This window comes from Mustela putorius, unplaced genomic scaffold (genome assembly GCF_011764305.1).
Source record: "Mustela putorius furo isolate JIRA1106 unplaced genomic scaffold, ASM1176430v1.1 tig00000731_pilon_pilon_pilon, whole genome shotgun sequence".
Taxonomy (NCBI): domain Eukaryota; kingdom Metazoa; phylum Chordata; class Mammalia; order Carnivora; family Mustelidae; genus Mustela; species Mustela putorius.
The window spans coordinates 3046318-3073459 of NW_025421461.1; the positions used below are offsets into that span (position 1 = coordinate 3046318).

Genomic DNA, 27142 nt, shown 5'->3' on the forward strand with positions numbered 1-27142 from the left:
AATTTCCTGTATCAAAAGCTCAGTCCAGACTAATTTAACACTTTGATCCCTGTGAATGTTCTTCCTACCCATTCCCCCCTACACCGTTCCCCCACTCCTGGTTCAGGTCTGGCCTGTGGCGCCAAGGAAGCGGCGGGGGTCTCACTCCCTCTGCCGCCCCACGACTCCTCAGTACCCCCCCCCCACCACCCCGGCCAGGTCGCTGGGGCTGGCAGGGGGAAAATGGACTCAGGCAAAGCCTTTTTACTCAACTGGTGCTCCTAACGCCCTCTGTGGGCAGACATCCACACGGGCTGGCTTGGCCACTGCATGGTTCCCAGGAAAGGGAAAGATTTTTTCCTCCTGCCCCGTAGCCTCCCCACCCCCGCCAACACCACCCACGGCACCTCCCATAGGTGTCCCCTCTCCTAGCCAGCAGCTCCCCTGCTATTGGCAACACGGTTAACCCAGCAAGGAATTAGCACAGAGGAAACCACAAATGTTCACTCTGCCCCCACCCCAGGATGGCTTCCCTGCACCCAGCCAGCTCTCTCTTTTTTTTCTAGTTCAACCAGCTCGGATGCAAGTCACTTGCATGAGGACACAGTCCCAAGGGGCAATGAATTGCCAACCCCCACTTCTTGCAGGCACCCCGAGTTCAGTCAGTGACTCTCTTGGAGCCCCACTTGGTTGGCCTGGAAAGGCGGGAAGTCCAGCTTTTGGGGGTGGGTGGTGGGAAGGGCCACTTAGGCTCATGACTCCCTGACCCTTACCCTTACCATTGCTCCCATTTTCTAATTTTTTGCTTACACGGCTGAGAGATGCTGGAGGAGAGAGTGGAACTAATTCTGCCCCCTCTACTTTGAGGGGGATCCCCATGGGGGCCCAGAGGGGAAAGGGCCAGAACACAGAGAAAATACAGAGCCCCAGGGAATGGGACATTGCAGGCGCTGGGATATCTGGTGGGGGCTGGAGGGCTGGTGAGTCCCGCAGGGACTTCCAGACTGGAGCTCATGCAGCGACCACCAGTGTCCATCCCTAGGTGATACTGGGGAGGGGCTACACCTGTTCTCGGGACCACAGAGACACCCATACAGTGCGTGGCCCTGTTCCAACCATCTGCACAACTAACATACGGCAGAATATTGTTAAGCCTTAAAAAGGAAGGAGATCTGACCCATGCGTGAACCTGGAGCACATTCTGCTCAGTGACATAAGCCAGTCACAGGACACAGGCTAGGATCCCACTTATAGGAGGAACCTAGTGTGGTCAGTTTCATGGAGACAGAAAGTAGAACAGTGTTGCCCCAGGGCTGGGGGAGGGGAACGGGGTGGTGGTGGGAGTGGGGGAGGGGAGGATTGGTGTTCAGTGGGGACAGTTTCCATTTAGAAAGAGAAAAGGGGTTCTGCAGGTGGCTGGTGGGATGGCCATGCAACAGCGTGAATGCGCTCAGTGTCACTGCGCGGTACTTACAAACAGTGACGATGGTAACTTTCAGGTCCTGTATATTTAACCACAATAAAAATGTTTTTAAAACCCATCCACATGGGGGTGCCCGGGTGGCTCAGTGGGTTAAGCCTCCAGCCTCTGCTTGGTTTGGGCTCAGGATCTCAGGGTCCTGAGATCGAGCCCTATATCAGAGTCCCTATTCAGCGGGCAGTTTGCTGGGGATCCTTTTGCTCTTCCTGTCCCTCCCCCTCTGCCCCTTCCCTTGCTCTCCCTCTCTCTCTAAAAATAAACAAATAACATCTTTAAAAACCCATCCATGAGGACCCAGGAACGCAGCAACCCATCAACATGTTTTTCTAGTTAACCTCCCCTGGGGTTCCAAATGCTACAACCATAGCATGATAAAAAAAAGAGAGAGAAAGAGAAAGAGAGAGAGAGATTGAGAGAGAGAGAGAGAGAGAGAGACAGAGATGACCCATCCAGGGCTCCCATCCAGCTGGGAAGGCAGAAGTGGCTGGAATGACCAGGGCAGACGCTGACGGGGACCTGATGGCCAGCCATGACCATATGGCCAGGGAGCCCAATGACAGAAACCCAAAAATGCGAGAGATGGGCCGAGGTCAGATGAACCGGCCCCAGCCTTGTGTGTGTAAGCCTTACCTTGCCGAAAGATGTGTGTGGAGAACGGTAAAGCGAAATCAGGACAGTGAAGACATCTGGTGGGAGCAGGGAGAGGAATTGGTGGTGGGCAGGGGAGGCACAGCAGGGTTTCCGTATTTAATTTCTGAAGCTGGGTAGAAGAGGTGTAGATGTTTGTTAAATGGGTTTTACACATTTTTGCACAGCTGGAACATTTTATTTTTAAAATTAAGGCTGGTTTATAGAGCCTTCTTCAGCACAGTAACCTGGAAGGGAAGGTCTGGAGATCGCCCATGTATCCCCAAACCCCCACGTACATGGCCTCCCCAGATATCAATACTCCCAGCAAAATGGGACGTTTGTTACAGCTGATGACCCGATCCTGGCACATTGCCACCACCCGAAGCCCATAGCATATATCACAGTTCACTCTTGGTGTTGTCCATTCTAGGGGTTTGGATGAATCCTGACCCGGACCCACCTGCCGTCGTCTCAGAGTATTTTCCTGCCTTCAGGAGGACACATGTAGATTTCCAGGTGTCTGGGGCATATCCAAGCCCAGCTGTTTGGAAACGGTCTTTGAAGGGTTTGCTGGGTCAGAGCCCCAGAGCGAGAATGTAGACACAGTCTACACTGCGGCGTGACGGTGAGGAGGGGAAGCCTGAGGTCCTGAAGGGAAAACAGAGTAGAATCACAGAAGCCCAGGATGGAGAATTTCCTGAGGTAGGACAGGGTGGGAGGCCGTGGAGGGGGGACAGGAACACCAGGGCCAGCCGCCAGTGCCGTGGACTTGGGTGCGTGATGGCCATTGTGAATGCAACCAGCAGAGACGCCACTCGCTTCAGCATCACCTGTGATGAGCATAGAATTGAAACAGCCTCAGGCCTGACAGGATGGGACCAGCTACGTAAATGAGGGTGTGGCCATTTAGTGAAAGACTTCAGGTCCCTAGAAAGGGGACATGTTCCCAATATATTCATAGATAAGAGAAGCCAGTCTTGAAGTAGCATATTTTGTATCATCCCATTTGGGGAAAAGAGTTTGTGCACGCGGAGGAAAAATAATCTGGGCAAGACAAACCAGAATGTTAATAAAGTCTCTGGGTTTATAGGAGGTTTATTGCTTTTTTGTGTTTTAAGACGTTTTTGGGGGTGCCTGGGTGGCTCCACTGTTGAGTGTCTGACTCTTGATTTTATCTGAGGTCATGATTTCAGATCATGAGTTCAAGTCCCGTGTGGGGCTTTGGACTCTGGGCTCCACAGGGAGTCTGCTTAAGATTCTTTGTCTCGGGTGCCTGGGTGGCTCAGTGGGTTAAGCCTCTGCCTTCGGCTCAGGTCCTGATGCCAGGGTGCTGGGATCGAGCCCCGCATCGGGCTCTCTGCTCAGAGGGGAGCCTGCTTCCTCCTCTCTCTCTGCCTGCCTCTCTGCCTACTTGTGATCTCTGTCTGTCAAATAAATAAATAAAATCTTTTAAAAAGAAAAAGAAAAAGATTCTCTCTCTCTCCCTCACCTTCTGCCCCTCCCCTCCTCTCCCTCTCTTGGGGGAAAAAAAGAGGCTTCTGCAGTGAACACAGAGTACTTATTCATATAAAGAGGAGGAGAGGGGTCTCCCATGGGGCAGCAAACCCCTTCGGGGTCCCTCCATTCATGGGACATTGAGAGAGAGAAGCTGCTAGAAGGGTTTGTGCACCTTCAGGAAGGCAACAAGAATTTCCCAGGCCCCCGCCGTGTGCCCGTTCTCAACAAGCTCCCACTGTGTGCCCATTCTCAGCAAGCTCCCACTGAAGCAGCAGGGCATTGGGGAAAGGAGGCAGGGAGGGGAAGCTGAGGGGCCCAGGGGCAGGGCCAGGGGCAGGAGAAGGCCCAAGCTCAGGCTGGGGGTGCAGAGGGGTGGCAGAGAGAGGTCTCTGGACAGTGAGGGTCTTTTGCGGGCTGATGTCCGGGGCAAGCCACCACTGACCGTCTGTCCAGGGAGTGCAGAGCAGCTCAGTGAGCTGGGCAGGACCGTGCACAATGGGGAGCCACGAATGTTTAGAAGGACATGTGCTGGCCAGGGCCCTACTGGGAAGGATGACACAAAACCAACCACCTCAAGACAAAAAAGAGTCCAGTGCTTCTCCTAGCCGGGGGTGGGGGGGAGCTGGAGGAGTGGGGCCCAGGTGGCTCCATGGCAGTCCCACCCTGGGAGAGGTGTAGGGACCAGCTTCAGGCCTATGGTTGGGACCCCTGGGACGCCTGCGGAAGGACTAGCTTTCATCCCTTCCTCCCTTGTTCTATTCTCACACCAGCCTTTGCTCTGAGACCCTCTTACCATGGACAGTAGGACTCACACCACCTGAGCTGCTCCCTCACAGATCCCATCATGGCCAGTATCCATGCCCCCCCAGCTCCTCTGCCCCCCAGACCATCACCCCACCTGCCCAGCCCCGCCAGCCCCCATGCCCTCCCTTTCTGCCCAAACCCCTCCCCTGGACCTTCTGGAAAGCACAACCTCTCTCCTTCCTCCCTGGCTGAACTGGAAATCTGGTTTGCCCCTAAGGACAAGGAATGGGGCCCCTACAGCTCCCTTCCTCCCCGGAGCGGTTTTTCCTCTCAAGTCCCTGACCTCAGGCTCCAGGAGTGGGCTGGGCTCCTTCTGACCCCATGGTGGGCTCCAGACCAGGTCCCTCACAAACCCCAGTCCCATCCCCTTCCCAGCAGTCCCATTTCTAGGACCCTGGGGCATTGAAGGTGGCCCTGGGTGTGGGGGAGGGGGGCTCCAGCTCAGCCCCCTCGCTGGGGTCCGGGGCGTCACCGCTCAGCCCCAGGGCCCGTCTGTTCTTGGATCTCACTGCCTTCCTTCCACTCTGTCCCTGCCACCCCCTTCACGCACTGACTTCAGACTTTTATTTATTTCTTGCTTTTACTGTGAAAACTAGGACCATAAGAGAAGATAAGTTTTGTTCTTGCAACTGACGATGCCTGCCTGGGACTTGGAGGGTCCGGGCTGGAACTAAGGGCAAACAAGCATCATTCTCTGGGACCCCTGTCCGCTGGTGCATGTGAGCCATTGGTCAGGACGCCGGCCATCACGGTCACCATCCTACCCATTTCTGGTGCATGTTCTGTGGCCTCAGGCACATAAACGTTGATAGGCAGCCTTCACCCCCATCCACCTCCAGAACTCTCCATCTTGCACAACTGAACCTCTGTCCCCATTTGACACCAACTCGCCTGCCCCGGCAACACCGTCCTCCCTTCCGTTTCTGCAAATCTGACGACTGTAGGTACCTTTACGGGTGGAATAACATAGGATCAGTCCTTCTGTGACTGGCTTTCTCTACCCAGCATGAGGAGGTGAGCTCACGGTTCATCCACGTTAGAGAACGTGCCAGAATTTCCTTGCTTTTTAAGACTGAATGATATCCCATTGGATGCAAAGACCACATTTAATCCATTCATCCATCAAGGGGCACTTAGGGTGCAGCCAATGTTTTATTTATCTCTTGTGAGTAATGTTGCCATGAATGTGGACACACGGATCTGCTCACATCTCTGCTTTCAGTTCTTGGGGTATAGCCCCCCAGAAGTGGAATGACCGGATTCTATGGTAATTCTGTTTCATTTATTGAGGTAATTCTGTTTCATTTATCACACCATATTGTTTCCCACAATGGCTGCTCCGTGTTATCTTTTCCCCTGAACGGGGCTGGCGCTCCGGTTTCTTGCACTCCAAGGACACTTCTCCCAGCAGGTGACCCACTCATCACAGTGGACTGGTGGCTCTCGTGCTGTGCTCCCCAAAACCCACTCTTCTTTCTCCACTGGTCTTGGGGGCTACTTCTTCCCAAGGGCGAGTTCTACCACCTTCCTGGTCCTGCGTCAGAATGTCCCCCAAGCTTCAGAAGTTACATATGACAAGTTCTCCCACAGGTCCTCCTGGAGGGACTTCTGAGTGGCCCTGGGCTCTCCGTCTTGCTCAAAGCACTGTGTTGGCCTCGGTACCTGAAAAAGCCAGGGATAAGGGCTCATCTTGGATGCAGGGACTTCACCTGGCTGTGTGGTTCCAGGGGAGCCTGAGTGAGACAGGGAAGGAAGAAAGTCAATGGGACGATGTGCTGCTGAGTGTGTGACCTCTCGATCGTGGCTGCTGGTTTCTGTGGGACCTTATGAGGACCAGCTGTCACGAAATGCATCAGGACCAGGCTGGTTGGTCTCAGGAGAGTATAGCACAATGAGGTCAGCCTTGGCCTCTGCTGCAGGAGGCTGGGCATTAATGAATATAGCCAGCTAGGCCCATAGCTAAGCCCCCAACTCTGTCCCCAGGGCCGGCTTGTGGTGGGCTCAGGGTGCAAGCACCAGGGGCTTGGACCCAGGCACGTGGACTCCACAGGACAAGTCAGCCTGTCCACCCGGTTTGCTTAGTGTCCCCTCTAGTGGGCATAGATGTGAACTACACCACTTTGTGCCACTTCCAAGGCCATCCACTGGCCGGCTCCCTCCCCAGGTCTCAACTCCAATTTTTCAAACTTGCTTCTTCTAGACCCTCAAGTACTCAGCAAAGCCATTCACCACGGCTCATGTGCTTGCATGTGTCCTGACCTCTGACCTCTCCTCCCCGCATACAAGGATGACCAGGCATGCTACCTGAGGCCTCGGCCCACTCTGCAAATGGGGTCTTGCCTGTGATCCGCTCCACCAATCCAGCAGCACCATTTTCAGTTTTTTTCCTTTTTTCCCCAAATTCCTTTTTGCTGTTATCGGCCAGAGTCATTTCTGCTTATGGTAGATGATGACAATGGCCACAGGAATTCTTCCATCCCTGCAGGCGGGTGGTTTTGTAATCTGTTTTTGCCATACTTCTGGGGGCAGGGAGTCTATTTCTCCAGTGCTTGAATCTGGACTCGGCAAAGGGGACATTAGCAAACATGGGTCAGCAGGGGCTTGAAGGGTGCAACGGCCCTGTGGTGTGTCCTCTTAGGTCCATGGATGCCATGGCATCCACGAGGCTGGGCTAGCCTGCCGGCTGATGATGGACAGGACAGCCAAATCATCCTCAATGCCCCAGCTGAACATCCAGCGAACTGACACATACAGGTGAGGCTCCCTGAATCACAGTGCCAGCTGCGCCGAGCCCAGACAGGATCTATTTCCCCACCCCGTCTTGGGCTGTCTTCACACAAGAGCATCCACGGCGTGGCCGAGAGAAGGGACTCTAGGAGGCAGAAATCCGAGGCAGAAGTAAGGGCAGCCCCCGCCCCCTGGGACTCTCTGTCTCTTCTTTGGGACCAGCCCCAGGAGTGGGTTGAGAGAATCTTGGGGCTAGAGTTTCTCCAGGGGAGGGGGACACTGTTCTGGACTCAGCTCACCACCTCGCTTAGGGAGGGAGCTTCTGGAAGGCGCCAAGGGAGCTCTCTGAGTTTTGTCCTTGCGAGATATGACCTTGCAAGCACCTCGAAGATCTTCCTTGGGCTCTCTAAAGGGGTCCATGACAGGGACTCCCTGGCGAGGCCTTCCCTTACTCTGCTCCCATCTACCGGGCCTCCCTTCCCCTCTCCGATCCCTGCCTCCCCCCATCCCTGCAGGTACTTGGTCCTCTCTCTTGGGGCACAGTGAGGAGCCCAGACCCATCCCAGGGTCCCGTGGGCAAGCAGGATGCCCCATTCCCGTGGCTGGGTGCCCACTGTCAGCCGGGGACAGGACGCACGATTTCAGAGGGGACTTTCAGTTTACAGACACATAATACATTTATTTCATATTTTAAACCTATCAAGAAAATAGAGCTAGAATGTCTGTGGATGACCAGCCCTGCAACAAGGCGTGGGGGGCCTGGTTTTGTGGAGTGAGCGTACCCATGCTCCTTGCTGAGAGGAGGCAGGGGCCCAGGGACAGGCTCTCTGGCCTGTGTCCACTCTTGGATGTTAACTTTAGCAGTTAGAACAACTCCAAGCACCTGTTTCTAGGAATAAGGCATCCAGCCAGCCCAAGGGAGCATGGCGTTGCATGTTTTTAGTATGAAAAGCAAAACGACCCCCATTTATCGAAACCTTGCTAAGTGCCAGTCATGGTGCAAAGCACATTTTCCCCACAAAAACTGCTTTAGCAGGTACCCCTTGGCAGGCTCGGGAAGGTGAGGTGACTTGCCCAAGGCCACATGGCAAGACCAAGAAGCAGAGAACACTGATTGTCGAAGAACCAAGAAAAACCAGATCGCTCCCCGAGAATGTCCCAGAACTAAGAATCGTGCAAAACATTGTGCCTTCTGTATGTTTGCTGACAGTTTCATGAATTGTTCTAAAGCAGCGGGGGCACCCGGGCTTGGCTTCCGACCCATGGAGATCAGTTCACATCCATGTGAGCTGGGTCCAACGGGAACCATGGATTTGTGAGCAAAACTCATCCTCCTTTGGGCACCACGGGCGTCTCCCGGTCGTTATTCCTTGCATCTTGGGTGCCTGCCTCTTGTGCCGTAATTAGACACGCCAGCGACTGCAAACTACCACCTATGCATCAGGCCGATACATAAAAAAAAATTTTTTAAAATATTTTTAAATGGATGGAAAAAACAAACAAACAAACAAACAAACAAAACTATGTGACCCATGAAAATTCCACAAGATTAAAATTTCAGCGTCTGTATAGAAAGTTCTATCGGAACAGAGCTGTGTCCGTGTGTGCAGGGTCTGTGGCTGCTACTGGGGGAGGTAGGGTTGAGGAGCTACAGGGGAAACCCCATTGTCCTCAAAGCCTGAAATTCTTACTATCTGGTCCTATCCAGAAGGTTTGTGAACACCTAGTATCTTGGACCACCCAGGCCCAGATCTAGATGTTTTTTGGACCTGCCAGAGGAAACTGTGGTCCCTCCAACACGCTGCTTGTGTCCTAAGCGTCCGTTTCCCAGATACACGCTGGTTTTTGTATTCTGAGCTGACTTGCTCCTGTCTCCCGCCGGCTTGTTTGCGGGTTAATGTTGGCATGTCGTCCATTCTCGGTGGAGGGCAGGGCTTGTGTCGCCAAAACACAGATGTTCCAGAGAACACAGCATGGGACTGACAGGGGAAGAAAGAGAAGTGGCTTCGGGCCGGCCTTGGTGGTCCGCGGGGAGGGTGGAGCCGGGAGTTCTAATCCTGCTGTGACCCTATACCCAAGGGAAGGAGGCAGAGAAACTAGCGTCCAGGGGAGAGGACCGCCAGGGCTCTTGGATCCACTTCCCTCTTCAGAGCTGGGTGACTCAACATCTGTGGCCCCCCATGCCTGGGGCTCATTTATTCCGCGGCTCCCTGGCAGGCTCCTGACAGGGCACAGGGGGAGGGGTGGTGTGGGGGCGCGAAGGGAATGTCCTTATTTCCCATTAGCCTTTCCCCCGCCTTATCCTTCCTGCGCTCCTCCTGGTGCCCTGAGGGGCTGGCAAGATGCGAACCGCACACTGGACAGGGCCATGTTGAGTGTGTGAGGCCACGGCGGGGAGACACTAAGCAGTTCCTGGGCTGAGGGAGTGGAGGGGGAGTCCCCTGGGCAAGCCTGGGATCGAGGCTCCTCTCATCCAGGATGGGACTAACTCCCCGTTGTCCATTCTCACTGGCACACGTGGAAGCGAACAGGGAAACTGCAAAATGGGTCTAGCAGGACTGGTTTTTGAAACCTACTGCTCTCGGGCTCCCGCTCCAGGCCCAAGAGGGGCTGTACAGAGCTGCGGGCTCACCGGCTTCTTGAACTCTGCGGCCTCCTGCGACGCAGAAGATGCGTCCAAACCACACAGAAGCCTGCCTTTCCCCCTCCTCCTGGACATCACCAGAAAAGTGTTACAAGGACATGGGGGTGAGCAGGTCTGGGGCACGAGGCACATCACACAGGAAGGAGAGGCCCCTGCACACAGGCCCCGCATCCTAGCCCCCAGCCTGGCTGTCCAGCCCCTACCCCAGCCGTGGGGCCTTTCTCTTGGGGGGGAGGTTGGATTACTCCCCAAGTCTGTTTTTCCATCTGAAAAATGAGGCAAGTAAGGGTTGATACGAGGATGGAATAAAGCAATAAATATTAGGTTGAAACAACATTTGCCTAAAATGACAGATTGCCTGATTTGCCAGATTGACCCAAAAGGGTAAATAAGGGACGTGTGAACACAGCTTGCCCGGTGGGTCCGCTGGGGAAGGAGCCGCACCCTTTCAGAAGTCGTCCAGCTGGAGAAAATGTGGTTCCAGTGAGCCCTAAGGCCAGGCCTCGCCCCGAGCAAACACACTCCTCCCCAAAACCAAATGGCAAGGGGCTGTGGACCTCCAGCGCACACCCTAACATCTAGTGTTCCCGAGGGTAGGCACAGGCCCAGGGTGGCTCCAACTTCATGCTCAGGAACTTGTTCCATCCTCACTGTGACTCCCTGAGCTCTGTGCCCTTGACCCTCCGCTGGCAGATACAGATGCATGAGCCTAAGGGCACACAGCTGTGCAGGAGGCAGTTGGAGGCCCAGGGCACCCCCATGCCCAGGGAGGTAGAGAGCTGTTTCCAACGAACAAGGGGTGAGACAGATGCCAACCCCCCAAGAGTAGGACAGTCCCAGAGCAGGACAGCGCCAGGTGGCCTCCCCTGAGGGCAGACTTTGGGGAGCCTCTGTGCCAAGGTGGGAGAAAGTGTGGGGCTCCGGGAAGCGCCAGTGCAGAGTCACCTCTGCGGGCTCCTCGGCTCAGACCCACTCCTGTGAGGGACCCTGGAAGCTGTTGAGAGGGACACCCTGAACAATGAGAAAGATCTTCAGGGCACACCGAACACCGAGCTAAGAGCAGAGGCCCTCTGGGGAAAGGGGGTCAGCCTCGGATGAGTTCTGCTTGCAGGGCATGAACGTGGGAGCTCTCGCTCTGCTCAGCCCCTGCAAGGACAGCAGGGTCTCTGCCTCCATGCCTTCCTCTACCACAGTCAGCTCCCGACCACACCGACCCATCAGCTGTGTGGCTCTGCCTCTCTCACAGGAGCTGGATTTTCGGGGCTGACTGCCTGTTCCCTGAAGAAGTGTGGTGCTTTTCTAGGCGGATGGCTTTGGATGGGGCTCCCTCTGGTTCCGGTGAGGAAAGGACCATCTCCACACTCTCCCAGAGGTGTAATCTCACAAGGGCTTGGGGGAACCAGGAAGGGACATGAGTAGGTCCTGAGAGCTTCCTCAGCTGAAGATTCAAGGGTCTAGGCCCCAGGGGTAAGTTGTCTCGAGGCCCTGTAGAGGTCACGTTAGGCTTCTTCCTTCTCGCCCTGGGGAGGCTGAGGATGCCCCAGCCCTGACAGTAAACTCCTCTCTGGGACTCTGTTAGTCCTCTGGACAAGGAGAAGGGAACGGGGCCGAAGGATGCCCGGGGTCCAGTACTGGGCGCACTTTGGGCAAACCCTGACCGCATGGATAGCCAGTCAGCTGATTCACTGGGACTCCTCTCCTTACATCTGTGTGGTCGCTGACTTCCTGCGTTCTGGCTCGAACCTGGGTGGCAAGCCATGAGTGTGCTTGTGAATTCAAGGATAGGAAATTAAAAAGATGCTCATGGAAACATAAAGCATTTATTATTGCTATAGTCAAGGCAAAATCTCTGGAAACAATTGGCCTTGATAATGGGGGTAGAATCAGAACCATTTTTCATGAGTTTACAGTCTGTTTTCTGCCGTCCACACGTCATAGTTTCACACGCGGCATGACGGACCTTTGTTACACAGGAGGGAGAAGAACGAACTTGGGAATCACAAAGCATGGCTTACCTACCTCCCTTAGTTACCTGACTTCAGACCGATCACTTGCGGTGAACCTGTTTCATCCTGTGCTGATTCAAAAAAAAAAAAAAAAAAATGGGACGGGGCGGAGGGACCTGAATGAACCCAGCTGCTTGGAGGGCCTCTTGAGATAATGTGGCTGAGAACAAGGAGGACATAAATGAAATTTCCTGGGATGCTTGAAAAAAATGATACAAAACAGAGTATTTCTAGTAACAGTGTTTGAAAGCCTTGCAGGGAAGGGTGGGAACCCCATCGCGTAGCCTCCGAGCATCCGATATATTGGGGCAAGACAAAGGACGTTGATGCCCAAGCCTCCAGACTCACAGAGGAAGGAGCTGGCTTGACAAGCCATGTAATATGGACCCAGCTTTACCCTAGAAACACTTTCAGTTTTATTTTACCTTAATATACATCTGTACACACAAGAATAAAAAGGCTATTATACAATGATTCTGTGAGTTTTACCTAGTTTCGAGAATAATGCATGCAGTTACAAATGAGAGGTAGAAACACTGTATTAAAGACCTAAAAACACAAACATTGTATAAATAAATATTCAAATTAACTGCTGGAATTTCATACAGATAAATAAGGTAAAAATTACATTACTTCATCAAAGTAAAAGAAAAACCATGTTTTTGTCTGTCTGCATCAGTATCCTAAAATTAGATTAATGCCAAAGAGCTTCTGAGCAATTTGTCAGAGTTTGGGTTATGTTACCTAAAAGGGTAAAAATAAAAGGATCAAAACTGGAGAATAGTTTATTCAAGTATTCAAGCAGATGCGGAAAAGAAACGAAACCATACATGATGCAGGAACCATTTCTGGAGGGATGTGACCTGCCCACGTTCTCTGTGACCAGCCGTTGGTGGACCGTCAGGACAGACACAAACCATGCATGTTAGGCTGCAAAGAGCTGCCCATCTTCCTAAGAGAAGACAAATCTCATTTGTCACTAACTTCATGGAGAAACTCCACATCACCAACAAGCCTTTAGGTCATCAACCTTGTTTTGGCCCCATTAAAATTCTTGAGAGGATCCAGAGTTGGTATTTTTCTCTAATACTGCCCAAATAAACCTAGCCTTTAGTAAACCTAGAGATCACAGGCATCGATGCACACTCCGCATGCACAATAAAAAATACAACCAAAAGCAAATGGCCAGCAACTCAAAAACACCACTGAGAAAATCTGTATGTGTAGATGGAGAGGTTAAAAAAATGCAAAGGTTCACACGAACACAAGTTTTTACCATTTAAAAGTCCACTAGAAGTTACATGTGAATTCTGGAAAGGGTGTGTGTATATAACATAATCAAGAAAAATATTTTAAACAAGTCCATTGTGCCTCAGTTAGTTTTAAATTGCAAAATCCAATACATAGTTGTTTTAATAAATTAGTGCAATATGAAAGAGTTTGGAAGATGAACATGTGTCCATATTTGATCAAATGGAAGAGTTCACCACTTCTGCCAAGAGCCTTCTATCAGCTCGTTCTCGAGCTCGCTCTTCCTGGGATGCGTGCTCAGGTTCAGACAAACAGACCCCAGTTATCACACTGCCTGGATGAGATGTCGATTTTTTTTTTTTGGAGATGTCGATTTTTATTTTATTTTTATTTTTATTTTTTTTTTACTTTATACCTCAGTAAACGCGTGGAATTTCACACACTGCCCTGGTGAACTGAGTACAGAGCCACCTACTTTGTTCCGTTCTTAATTATCCTTAGGAATAACTGTACCGATCATTCTATTTCTAAGGTCCATTTATTGATCCCGTCCAAACTGAGAGCCAAGTGGAATATTCTGCTTCTGTTTCTACACAGAAAAGGGAAGGGCTGATGCCTCCACTAAGGCAGATTTCCTACAAGTCTGTAGTTTTTTTGGGTGGTTTTCCTTTTTGAAGTCACGCTTGTTCTTTGGTAGTTGCCAGGTTTTCCTGGGGCTGGGTAAACAGAACCCAAACTGTCATCCCAAACCTCTCTCCTCAGTCCCATCGCTGGTCCAGGGACGAGCCTGTGGCTGCTCACAGGGTTGCAGAGCTACAACAGAGTGCTGACAATCTCAATACTAGTTTTATCTAGAAATAAAATAAATTCATAATGAAAATCATGTCTATTGTCAAAACCAAAGTAAGAAGAACTAATGGGGGGAAAACCCCAAACCCATCACCATTAATTCTCCACGTGCACCCTTGCCCCTGACCTTTCTTTGGCCCAAAGTTGGCCATTTGAGTATTTTGTCTTCCTTCTGCCTGATAATTGTTTGGATGTAATTTCCAGCTCGGTGACGTGCAGTGGCAAAACTGAGGTTGGTACGTAAAACACAGGACATTTAGGTCTGAATGGCCAGCTTCTCCCAACTGCAAGTCATTTCAGAACTGGCATCCCTTCGAGGCTGTGTGGTATGAGCATGTACACTCTGAAGGGCCCACCATCCCCTCCTCAAAACCCAGGGCTTCTTTCTGATAAATGATATCATCACCCGGCAGCCTATCAATCTCCACTCTGCTGTCTATCCTACATCTACCCTGGAGTCTTCATAAAAGTCTTCAGTCACCAATAAGCTCATGAAGCTTAGAACAGTTGCCTTTATTATTAACAATAAAACCAAAGCTCTCTACAGATGCAAATACACATCTGCCAACACGGTCATGCAGTGTGAAAATCCGAAGTCACAAGGACTTCACGTGCATTATCTCGACCCCTCGAACAACTCTCTCATCTTTCAGAAGAAGAAACAGACCATGGGAAGGGTAAGGGATCGGCCCGAAGCCAAGATCCAAACCCAGGCCGTATGGTGCCGGACTCTGCTCACTCCTCCTGCTGCACCTGTAGGAGACAACTGGGTTGTCTGTCTTCTAAGTCGACTTACATTTGTGTACATTTTCGATGTTGGCAGGGTCCTGGGGAATCTTAGTGAGGCCTTCCAGAAGAAGGGCTGCCTTATGGTAGCGATAAACGATGTCTTCGGTCTGCTGAAACATCTCATCCAGGGCGGCAGACTGAACCTGAAGCCAAGTCGGCAGAAATGAGAAGAGTCTCAACTTTTCCCAGAAAATACGAATCCATCTGGGCAATGCAGCTTTTAATGGAATCTATCTAAAATTAACACATTTTGACAAAATGATATCATCTACCAAACTATATAAAACTCAAAAATTCTTCAGATAGGCAAAATAAAATGGGAGTTTCTTGACGAAAGAGTTCCTCTGCACTCTCACATCATCTCAGACTCAGACGAAGGACTGACTAGCAGAACTTACGCTCCTGAACTGGCTCTTCTAGGACTGCATTAAGAAGTTTCTTTTAAACATACGCTTTCACACTAGTGCAGCCTGACACTTCATTAAAGTACATTTTGTAATAATAATGGGGCGCCTGGGTGGCTCCGTGGGTTAAGCCTCTGCCTTCGGCTCAGGTTGTGATCCCAGGGTCCTGGGATGGAGCCCCACGTTGGGCTCTCTGCTCAGCAGGGAGCCTGCTTCCTCCTCTCTCTGCCTACTTGTGATCTCTGTCTGTCAAATAAGTAAGTAAAATCTTTGAAAAAAAGTACATTTTGTAATAAAAGATAATTAAGTGGTGTTAAAAGTCATCTCTTAGCTTGCTTTACTCAAAGCATTCATTCGCTCAGAGATGTGTGCTGAGCACCTTCCTGTGTTCCCAGCACTGTGCACATGGTGAAGGAGAGCGTACCGTCTAGAGGGATGCGCGGGGCTGGGAAACATGGCATTCTAAGGCCAAGGGATACGTGTTACTAGAGAGGGAGCCCTGGATGGTAGGCGATACATGCTGGGTGCGTCTAACGCAACCATGGATGGAGAGAAGATCAGGGAAAGCCTCCAGGAAGTGGTGTTTAGGCTGAGTCTGGAGGAGGACCAGGAGATGGCCAGGTGGGAGGAGCTTTCCAGAAAGAAGGGACAGCAGAAGTATTCACAGGTTGTGAGTATTTCAGAAGTTTTCCCAACAGTATTCTGAAATGAGGGCCCAGATGGCATCACTTAGGGTGAGTCAGCAAACCCAACCTGAACGCAGTCTCCGTCACTCAGGAATGTGACGTTACCCAGTCAATACGGCATTTCCTAGCCAACGGGCACATTCTGCTTCCCCTTAGGAGGGCAACTTTGCTTGAACGATGCACTCCTGACTAATAAATTCCGTTCTTCTTTTTTATGACCCCTCCCTCCCTTTTAAAAACCTTTGTTTTATTGAGCCCAGCAGAGGTCCCCACTGCTTGCTAGGTGGGATGCTGCCTGACTCGTGAGTCATTTAACAAGGACAGTTCCATCTCCAGTTTTACTTGGCTGAATTTTGTTCTTCAACATTCTCTTTAATCATGAAATGCCAGGACTATCATTAACCCAGTATCCTAATGTATTTGCCGATATTGTCTGTGTCTTCCAAACAATACTTTAAGGCCACTTACAATTAAAAAAAATTGGGTACTGAAAGTTCATTCTGAAAAGGAAGAAGAAAAAATGAACTAAAGATAGTGCTAGTATAGGTGAGTTTTCTGTGCAGCCTGGGCAAACTTACTCAAGCTCCACTGACTGCTCTTATTATCAGAAAAGAAGGGAGCATCACACTGCTTTGGAGAGAACATTTTTCCTGGCAAACTTCTAAAAATCAAATACCATATGAAATCTTAATTCAGTACAGAGTGACAGAATGCATATTATTCATAGCAACAGTTTAGAGCAAAATAATATCTGTTATTTTTATCAACAGTTTATATTCCAAAGTTATTTTCCTATGACTTGATAATGGTTTTCAAAATGAGGCCAGGGGTAATGTAACAGTACAATTCCAAGTGGACAACTTTGGAGGGGAGGTGGGAGAAAATAAGATTGGTCGATAATTCCCCCCACTTAGTCACTTCTTTAACAGTCCCTAATTTCATCTCTACTTCAGAGCAATTTCCCCTCCATGAGACAGAAACAATATTTCCAATAGTACAACAACACAGTTGGAAAAGCAGATTTTACTTTGCGTCTTTACTCAGGTAGGGTCAGTAAGCAGAGGCGGGGCACATGCGCTGGTGAACAGCAGGATTTCTCCTAATGTTTATTCCCAAATTTCTGAAACAGTAGAAAATGCAGAAAATGCAGATCTAGCCAAAGCCTTTAGATGCAAAGTATAAAAAGATTAGACTGTGCCTAATGTGAGCAATTTTTAAGAGGTACAATAAAATGTCACCATGTGTGGTAGCCAATGTCACTTAATGTGTTACTTGGGCTAATGACATCCAATTACCTCTGTCATTAAGAAGGAGTCACAATATTTGGGGCTTGGGAATTGTTAAGGGCAGGAACTTTTTTTAAAAGGATAACATCAAAGGGCGCCTGGGTGGTGCAGTTGGTTAAGCCTTTGACTCTTGGTTTCGCCTCAGGCTGTGATCTCAGGGTACTGAGACTGCGTCCTGCGTCAGGCTCTGTGTTCAGCACAGAGTCTGCTTGAAATTCTCTCTGCCCCTCCCACTAGTGCACTCTCTCTCAAAATAAATACATCTTTAAAAAAAATAATAAAGGGAAAATGCCAAGTAGGTATTCAACTCAGAAGATTGGCCTATATAATATTCAATATTTAAAAGGGTTACCATTTCTACAGCACAAGAATAGATGAGTTTCTTTGTAGTTACGCTGTTCATTTCATCGATAAATCTCTGTCAGAAAAGAAGCGATTCAGCTTTTTTGTAAGTTTCTTGCACACGGTGATGCAGAATTTGTATCGTTCATTCAGATTTTTGACAACTGGAAGAAGTTGAGATGAGAACTAATTTTAATTTTCCTCCCAAAATAAAAATAAAGTCACAGTGACATGCACCTTTTCTGCCAATTTAAGGAAAGTAGCACTAATTCGACCTTGGGGGAAAAAATGACCAGAAATCAGGTTCTTTCACGGGTTCTCTTCCAGTTAAGGAAAAGTTGAGAATAAAGAAAGTCATTTTGGCTGTTCTATCTATCAATTAAATGGCAAGAGCACAACCCAGGAAAGTCAGCATCTTTGCCCATCTAAGAGTTTTTTCTAGCACAGACTCCGCATAAAACTCTCTCTTTGCGTAAAGGGGAAGAGGGCGGCGTGAGGTCGCAGGCGTCGGCGCGGGTACTGTCGCACGCCTCCATACCTTGTTTCACAGCCGTGGATGGGCTCAGCTTCCCGGACTTGATCTGGGCTTTGGCGAGATGCAGAGAGGCTGCTAAGAGCTGTGCGGCTTTCATGTATAAGACCAGCTGCTCCACACGCCTGCGCCGGAAGGAAGGCAGAGAGTGTTATCCTGTGAGCCAACGTGCCACACTCCGTCCTCTACCATTGGGTCACCAAAGAGCATTTCTAAAGGAATATCATCCTCCTTGACATAAAAAAATATATATATAGGGAGGAGTCAAGATGGCGGAGAAGTAGCAAGCTGAGACTGCTTCAGCTAGCCGGAGATCAGCTAGATAGCTTATCTAAAGATTGCAAACACCTGAAAATCCATCGGCAGATCGAAGAGAAGAAGAACAGCAATTCTGGAAACAGAAAAACAACCACTTTCTGAAAGGTGTTTTCTTTTTTTAAAAATTCTTTTCTTTTCTTTTCTTTTTTTTTCTTTTCTTTTTTTTTTTTTTCTTCCTTTTTGAACCTCTTTTTATCCCCTTTCTCCCCCCTCACGATTTGGGATCTCTTCTAATTTGGTTAAAGCATATTTTCCTGGGGTTGTTGCCACCCTTTTAGTATTTTACTTGCCCCTTCATTTACTCTTATCTGGACAAAATGACAAGATGTAAAAATTCAACACAAAAAAAAGAACAAGAGGCAGTACCGAAGGCTAGGGACCTAATCAATACAGACATCGGTAATATGTCAGATCTAGAGTTCAGAATGACAATTCTCAAGGTTCTAGCCGGGCTCGAAAAAGGCATGGAAGATATTAGAGAAACCCTCTCGAGAGATATAAAAGCCCTTTCTGGAGAAATAAAAGAACTAAAATCTAACCAAGGTGAAATAAAAAAAGCTATTAATGAGGTGCAATCAAAAATGGAGGCTCTAACTGCTAGGATAAATGAGGCAGAAGAAAGAATTAGTGATATAGAAGACCAAATGACAGAGAATAAAGAAGCTGAGCAAAAGAGGGACAAACAGCTACTGGACCACGAGGGGAGAATTCGAGAGATAAGTGACACCATAAGACGAAACAACATTAGAATAATTGGGATTCCAGAAGAAGAAGAAAGTGAGAGGGGAGCAGAAGGTATCCTGGAGAGAATTATTGGGGAGAATTTCCCCAATATGGCAAAGGGAACGAGCATCAAAATTCAGGAGGTTCAGAGAACGCCCCTCAAAATCAATAAGAATAGGCCCACACCCCGTCACCTAATAGTAAAATTTACAAGTCTCAATGACAAAGAGAAAATCCTGAAAGCAGCCCGGGAAAAGAAGTCTGTAACATACAATGGTAAAAATATTAGATTGGCAGCTGACTTATCCACAGAGACCTGGCAGGCCAGAAAGAGCTGGCATGATATTTTCAGAGCACTAAACGAGAAAAACATGCAGCCAAGAATACTATATCCAGCTAGGCTATCATTGAAAATAGAAGGAGAGATTAAAAGCTTCCAGGACAAACAACAACTGAAAGAATTTGCAAATACCAAACCAGCTCTACAGGAAATATTGAAAGGGGTCCTCTAAGCAAAGAGAGAGCCTACAAGTGGTAGATCAGAAAGGAACAGAGACCATATACAGTAACAGTCACCTTACACGCAATACAATGGCACTAAATTCATATCTCTCAATAGTTACCCTGAATGTGAATGGGCTAAATGCCCCTGTCAAAAGACACAGGGTATCAGAATGGATAAAAAAACAAAACCCATCTATATGTTGCCTCCAAGAAACACATTTTAAGCCCGAAGACACCTCCAGATTTAAAGTGAGGGGGTGGAAAAGAATTTACCATGCTAATGGACATCAGAAGAAAGCAGGAGTGGCAATCCTTATATCAGATCAATTAGATTTTAAGCCAAAGACTATAATAAGAGATGAGGAAGGACACTATATCATACTCAAAGGTTCTGTCCAACAAGAAGATCTAACAATTTTAAATATCATGCCCCCAATGTGGGAGCAGCCAACTATATAAACCAATTAATAACAAAATCAAAGAAACACATCAACAATAATACAATAATAGTAGGGGACTTTAACACTCCCCTCACTGAAATGGACAGGTCATCCAAGCAAAAGATCAGCAAGGAAATAAAGGCCTTAAGCGACACACTGGACCAGATGGACATCACAGATATATTCAGAATATTTCATCCCAAAGCAACAGAATACACATTCTTCTCTAGTGCACATGGAACATTCTCCAGAATAGATCACATCCTCGGTCCTAAATCAGGACTCAACCAGTATCAGAAGATTGGGATCATTCCCTGCATATTTTCAGACCACAATGCTCTAAAGCTAGAACTCAACCACAAAAGGAAGTTTGTAAAGAACCCAAATACATGGAGACTAAACAGTATCCTTCTAAAGAATGAATGGGTCAACCGGGAAATTAAAGAAGAATTGAAAAAAATCATGGAAACAAATGATAATGAAAATACAACGGTTCAAAACCTGTGGGACACAACAAAGGCAGTCCTGAGAGGAAAATATATAGCGGTACAAGCCTTTCTCAAGAAACAAGAAAGGTCTCAGGTACACAACCTAACCCTACACCTAAAGGAGCTGGAGAAAGAACAAGAAAGAAACCCTAAGCCCAGCAGGAGAAGAGAAATCATAAAGATCAGAGCAGAAATCAATGAAATAGAAACCAAAAAAACAATAGAACAAATCAACGAAACTAGGAGCTGGTTCTTTGAAAGAATTAATAAAATTGATAAACCCCTGGCCCGACTTATCAAAAAGAAAAGAGAAAGGACCCAAATAAATAAAATCATGAATGAAAGAGGAGAGATCACAACTAACACCAAAGAAATACAAACTATTATAAGAACATACTATGAGCAACTCTACGGCAATAAATTTGACAATCTGGAAGAAATGGATGCATTCCTAGAAACATATAAACTACCACAACTGAACCAGGAAGAAATAGAAAGCCTGAACAGACCCATAACCAGTAAGGAGATTGAAACAGTCATTAAAAATCTCCAAACAAACAAAAGCCCAGGGCCAGACGGCTTCCTGGGGGAATTCTAACAAACATTTAAATTCTCCTGAAACTGTTCCAAAAAATAGAAATGGAAGGAAAACTTCCAAACTCATTTTATGAGGCCAGCATCACCTTGATCCCAAAACCAGACAAGGATCCCACCAAAAAAGAGCTATAGACCGATATCCTTGATGAACACAGATGCGAAAATACTCAACAAAATACTAGCCAATAGGATTCAACAGTACATTAAAAAGATTAATCACCACGACCAAGTGGGATTTATTCCAGGGCTGCAAGATTGGTTCAACATCCGTAAATCAGTCAATGTGATACAACACATCAATAAAAGAAAGAACAAGAACCATATGATACTCTCAATAGATGCTGAAAAAGCATTTGACAAAGTACAACATCCCTTCCTGATCAAAACTCTTCAAAGTGTAGGGATAGAGGGCACATACCTCAATATTATCAAAGCCATCTATGAAAAACCCACCGCAAATATCATTCTCAATGGAGAAAAACTGAAAGCTTTTCCGCTAAGGTCAGGAACACGGCAGGGATGTCCATTATCACCACTGCTATTCAACATCGTACTAGAGGTCCTAGCCTCAGCAATCAGACAACAAAAGGAAATTAAAGGCATCCAAATTGGCAAAGAAGAAGTCAAATTATCACTCTTCGCAGATGATATGATACTATATGTGGAAAACCCAAAAGACTGCACTCCAAAACTGCTAGAACTTGTACAGGAATTCAGTAAGGTGTCAGGATATAAAATCAATGCACAGAAATCAGTTGCATTTCTCTACACCAACAGCAAGACAGAAGAAAGAGATATTAAGGAGTCAATCCCATTTACAATTGCATCCAAAACCATAAGATACCTAGGAATAAACCTAACCAAAGAGACACAGAATCTATACTCAGAAAACTATAAAGTACTCATGAAAGAAATTGAGGAAGACACAAAGAAATGGAAAAATGTTCCATGCTCCTGGATTGGAAGAATAAATATTGTGAAAATGTCTATGCTACCTAAAGCAATCTACACATTTAATGCAATTCCTATCAAAGTACCATCCATCTTTTTCAAAGAAATGGAACAAATAATTCTAAAATTTATATGGAACCAGAAAAGACCTCGAATAGCCAAAGGTATATTGAAAAAGAAAGCCAACGTTGGTGGCATCACAATTCCGGACTTCAGGCTCTATTACAAAGCTGTCATCATCAAGACAGCATGGTACTGGCACAAAAACAGACACATAGATCAATGGAACAGAATAGAGAGCCCAGAAATAGACCCTCAAATCTATGGTCAACTAATCTTCGACAAAGCAGGAAAGAATGTCCAATGGAAAAAAGACTGCCTCTTCAATAAATGGTGCTGGGAAAATTGGACAGCCACATGCAGAAAAATGAAATTGGACCATTTCCTTACACCACACACAAAAATAGACTCAAAATGGATGAAGGACCTCAATGTACGAAAGGAATCCATCAAAATCCTTGAGGAGAACACGGGCAGCAACCTCTTCGACCTCTGCCGCAGCAACATCTTCCTAGGAACAACGCAAAAGGCAAGGGAAGCAAGGGAAAAAATGAACTACTGGGATTTCATCAAGATCAAAAGCTTTTGCACAGCAAAGGAAACAGTTAACAAAATCAAAAGACAACTGACAGAATGGGAGAAGATATTTGCAAACGACATATCAGATAAAGGACTAGTGTCCAGAATCTATAAAGAACTTAGCAAACTCAACACCCAAAGAACAAATAATCCAATCAAGAAATGGGCAGAGGACATGAACAGACATTTCTGCAAAGAAGACATCCAGATGGCCAACAGACACATGAAAAAGTGCTCCATATCACTCGGCATCAGGGAAATACAAATCAAAACCACAATGAGATATCCCCTCACACCAGTCAGAATGGCTAAAATCAACAAGTCAGGAAATGACGGATGCTGGCGAGGATGCGGAGAAAGAGGAACCCTCCTACACTGTTGGTGGGAATGCAAGCTGGTGCGGCCACTCTGGAAAACAGCATGGAGGTTCCTCAAAATGTTGAAAATAGAACTGCCCTATGACCCAGCAATTGCACTATTGGGTATTTACCCTAAAGATAAAAATGTAGTGATCCAAAGGGGCACGTGTACCCGAATGTTTATAGCAGCAATGTCCACAATAGCCAAACTATGGAAAGAACCTAGATGTCCATCAACAGATGAATGGATCAAGAAGATGTGGTATATATACACAATGGAATACTATGCAGCCATCAAAAGAAATGAAATCTTGCCATTTGCGACAACATGGATGGAACTAGAGCGTATCATGCTTAGCGAAATAAGTCAAGCAGAGAAAGACAACTATCATATGATCTCCCTGATATGAGGAAGTGGTGATGCAACATGGGGGCTTAAGTGGGTACGAGAAGAATAAATGAAAGAAGATGGGATTGGGAGGGAGACAAAACATAAGTGACTCTTAATCTCACAAAACAAACTGAGGGTTGCTGGGGGGAGGGGGTTTGGGAGAAGGGGGTGGGATTATGGACATCGGGGAGGGTATGTGCTTTGGTGAGTGCTGTGAAGTGTGTAAACCTGGCGATTCACAGACCTGTACCCCTGGGGATAAAAATATATGTTTATAAAAAAATAAAAAATTATTAAAATTCTAAAAAAAATATATATATATATATTTATTTAACAGAGAGAGATAGAGAGAGAGAGATCACAAGTAGGCAGAGAGAAAGGCAGAGAGCCCGATGCGGGGCTCCATCCCAGGATCCCGAGACCATGACTTGCGCGGAAGGCAGAGGCTTAACCCACTGAGCCACCCAGGCGCCCCCTCCTTGACATTTTTAATGTACAAATAACTCCTGAAGGAAAAAGTTTCAGCACAGAAAAAAGCATGTGTGAAAAGACTCAAGAACCAATACAACTTCTTCATCATCAAATACCTTCAACAATATAAGTCACAAGGAAGAGGCAATACTAAGGCTGCACAAGTGGAATCATGCCAGTGACATAACCAAGAGCTCCCTTGAAGCTCTTTATGAGACACAATCTCTTGTGTCTGACAGGACCTCCATCTCAGACATGAATTTACAGAAAGCATGGAGAATTTGGAAGCAAACGGCAAAGGGGGCACGTACCCCTAGTCTTTGCTCAGCTGGCTGATCTGGTCCGCGACCACACTCTCCTGGATCTGGTACAAGGAGACATTGGATGTGCACAGCCCCGGGTGGCCGTCAGGTCCAGCACACACTTCGTGAACATCAGCATCACATTGAGGTGCATAAGGTGTCTGTGTGTTCTCTCTGTGGCAAAGCCAATTTGTCTTAGAAGCTTAGAAACTAAGATGACCAGCATACTTGTTTCTGTATATACACCGCGGCTGAAGCTACTGTGTTTTTATACTTACGGACATCAGAATGAATAGAACAGACTACAATTTTTAAATTCCCCAAAACTAGTAGGAAAATAAGCACAGGTGAAACACAATGTGGGTGTGTGGGTGTGTGCATGCGTTTGTGTGTATGGATGAGAGCAGCCATAAAATTAAGTTTCAAAGATGAGGTCATATGCTTTTACTAGAAACAATAATGACAACAACAAAAACAAATCAATATCTGAGACAAAACATGACAAAACAAATACCAGGATTGTAAGGTTATTCAAACCACACTTCTAGACAGTTCTGCAAATTCTACTGACTTATAGTTTGAGAGATGCTTTATTTTAATTTCCAGTGGGTTTTCAGTTCACAGTGATTCCTGACACCAAAGCTTTAAATCTTGGTTAGCTGTCCAGTTAGTTAAAGAGGGGAGTAAGTGTAGACATAATAGCATGCATTAAAAATAGGTAGTCTAAAATTAGTGTTGTTTTGAGATGTGTTTTTAGCTATAAATGTTTCTTGAAATCTCAAATAAGACTAAGCTTCTCATTCTCCTTTTATGATTAAAAAAGGATGAGAATCATTTCCTTGAGAAAGGAGAAATAAACCAATTAACTTGTGAAGGTCTTCCTGCTCTCTTACATATATATGTATACATATACATGCACATAGCACTATATATTCTAATATACCGTTAAATGTACTGGAAAACAATTTGTGTCTAATTTGACTGAAAATACTCAGACAACTGCTTTTCCAATTTTAGCCCTGGGTTAAACACATGTTCAAAATTATGACTAAATTCACTAGGAACTCACTGATATATTTTGCACGCACCATTTTATAACTTCTAAGTGAAAGAATAGACATTCACACACAACAGAAATGCTAGAGGTCCAGCATGGAGAGAGCATCTGTTCTCTGTTCGTCTGGAGAACTGATCATTTTAATGGAAATGTAAGCCAAGTCAGCACTGTGACCAGTGGGAGGACACAGTGTGGGCTCCTGAATGCTGTCCTGGAGGCAGGACTGAGGAACTGAACTGACATAGCCATTGCAGTCACTGAATGAACCTCGCCTGTTCTCAGTCTGTGTTCACAGGATTCTGATGTGGGTCTCCCTGCACAACTGGCTCCAGGAGGGCAGGGGCTGGTCTACCAATGCGAGCCTCTGCCTGCTAGGGTTATTTCTCCGTGTTAGTGACACATCTAATTATGCTTGATTACTTTTTAAGCCTAAGTGTGTCATTTTTATGTTATAAAGAAAAGCAAACACTGAAAATAAAAAGTTCTAGTTTCAGGACCAAGATTATGCTTTCCAAGTCCTATTGATGGAAAGAAACTAAACTTCAGATGAAAAATCTGTATCTGTCACTTCCTATCAACCAAAGCTTGTTCTGGGTGAGTGTCACTGTCCATATTATTCTGAAAGCGTGTCAGCAGTGGTTTTCAAATAGAAAAGACAAGGCGAGGTAAAGAAAAGAAAAACAACAGCAACAAAAACAAAAAGAAAAAGGCACTTTTGGGAGCAGTCTGCTCTCCTCCCTTGGCTAGAACACCCTCGGCGGCTCTTCTCACCTCCATCAGCATCTCCTCCGGCAGCTCCAGGGCTTCGAAGGTGATGAGCCCCTCCAGGCTGGGGGTTGAAGCACCATAAGTCATGTATCTCAGGCTGGGAGCAGCCTCGGGTCCCGGAGGGGAAGCCCCCCAACCGGGCCCCGGCGGGGAGCCCACACACACGCAGCTGTTGGCGGAGCACAGGGAGCCCTTGGGCTGCTGCTGCAGCCGGCTGCAAGGGGACAGGACCGTGAGCATGTGGGCAGGTGGGCTGTGCCCGCCCCTGACGCCAGCCCAGCAACAGTCACGGACCCCCTACTGGAGCCTATGAAGAGGTTTTATTTCTCTGAGGTCACCTTTATTCCTTGTTTATACATCTATTTCATCGACATCATCATGGCTAGTTTTTTTTTTTTTAAAGATTTTATTTATTGATTCGAGTGTGAGCAAGCGAGCCAGAGAGAGAGAAAGAGAGAGAGAGAGAAAGAGAGAGAGAGAGATCAAGAGCAGGGGGAGGGGCAGAGGGAGAGGCGGATTCCCCACTGACCAGGGAGCTGGATGCAGGGCTCCTTCCTGGGATTCCAAGATCAATACCTGAGCTGAAGGCAGCCGCTTCACTGACTGAGCCCCCCAAGCACCCCTACATGGCTTGTTTTAAACAAGTTTATAGCGTATACATTTCTCCCCATTGCTCCACAGTCCTCCTCATCATAAAACGCAGCAAAGGCCCAGCAGTTCCCTAGATGTCTGTATGTGATGACTGTCTGGAGGATTTACACTATTTCTGGTTCTTTAAGCCACAGATAACACTGTAATGAAACCCAAAGTTTTCCCTTCTTTTGGATGATTCATTTGTGATAAGCACTCTGAAGTGGTATTATAAACAGGAATGGGGTTACCACAGGTCAAATGTTACATCTTCACAGCTCTTGTGACAACTGCAGCACTACTTTCGACCCCAGGTGTGAGCACACAGACCTCACCACACCTCAGCAACGGTGGGCACCTCCATCTTCTAGTGTTGGCTTAGCTAACAGGTATAAAATGTCACTTTCTGAAAATGACATTTTACTATTATTTAATACTTTCAATAATCTGAAGAACAAGATTATTGGCTCTACTTCCTCTCTTGTTACCTGTTTATAATCCTTTTGCTTATAAATCTCCTGACATTTTGTTTGATAACTTACGTAGCAGAAGAGAATTTAAAGGACACAAGGTACAATACAGACGACAATGCTAAATG

The 27142-nt window shown here is 47.1% G+C and overlaps 1 pseudogene; it reads right to left on the reverse strand.

Annotated features, from left to right (window-relative positions):
* Positions 1–11561: 11561 nt before the first annotated feature.
* The window catches only part of LOC101690479, a 60309-nt pseudogene continuing 44728 nt past the window's right edge, over positions 11562–27142 (reverse strand).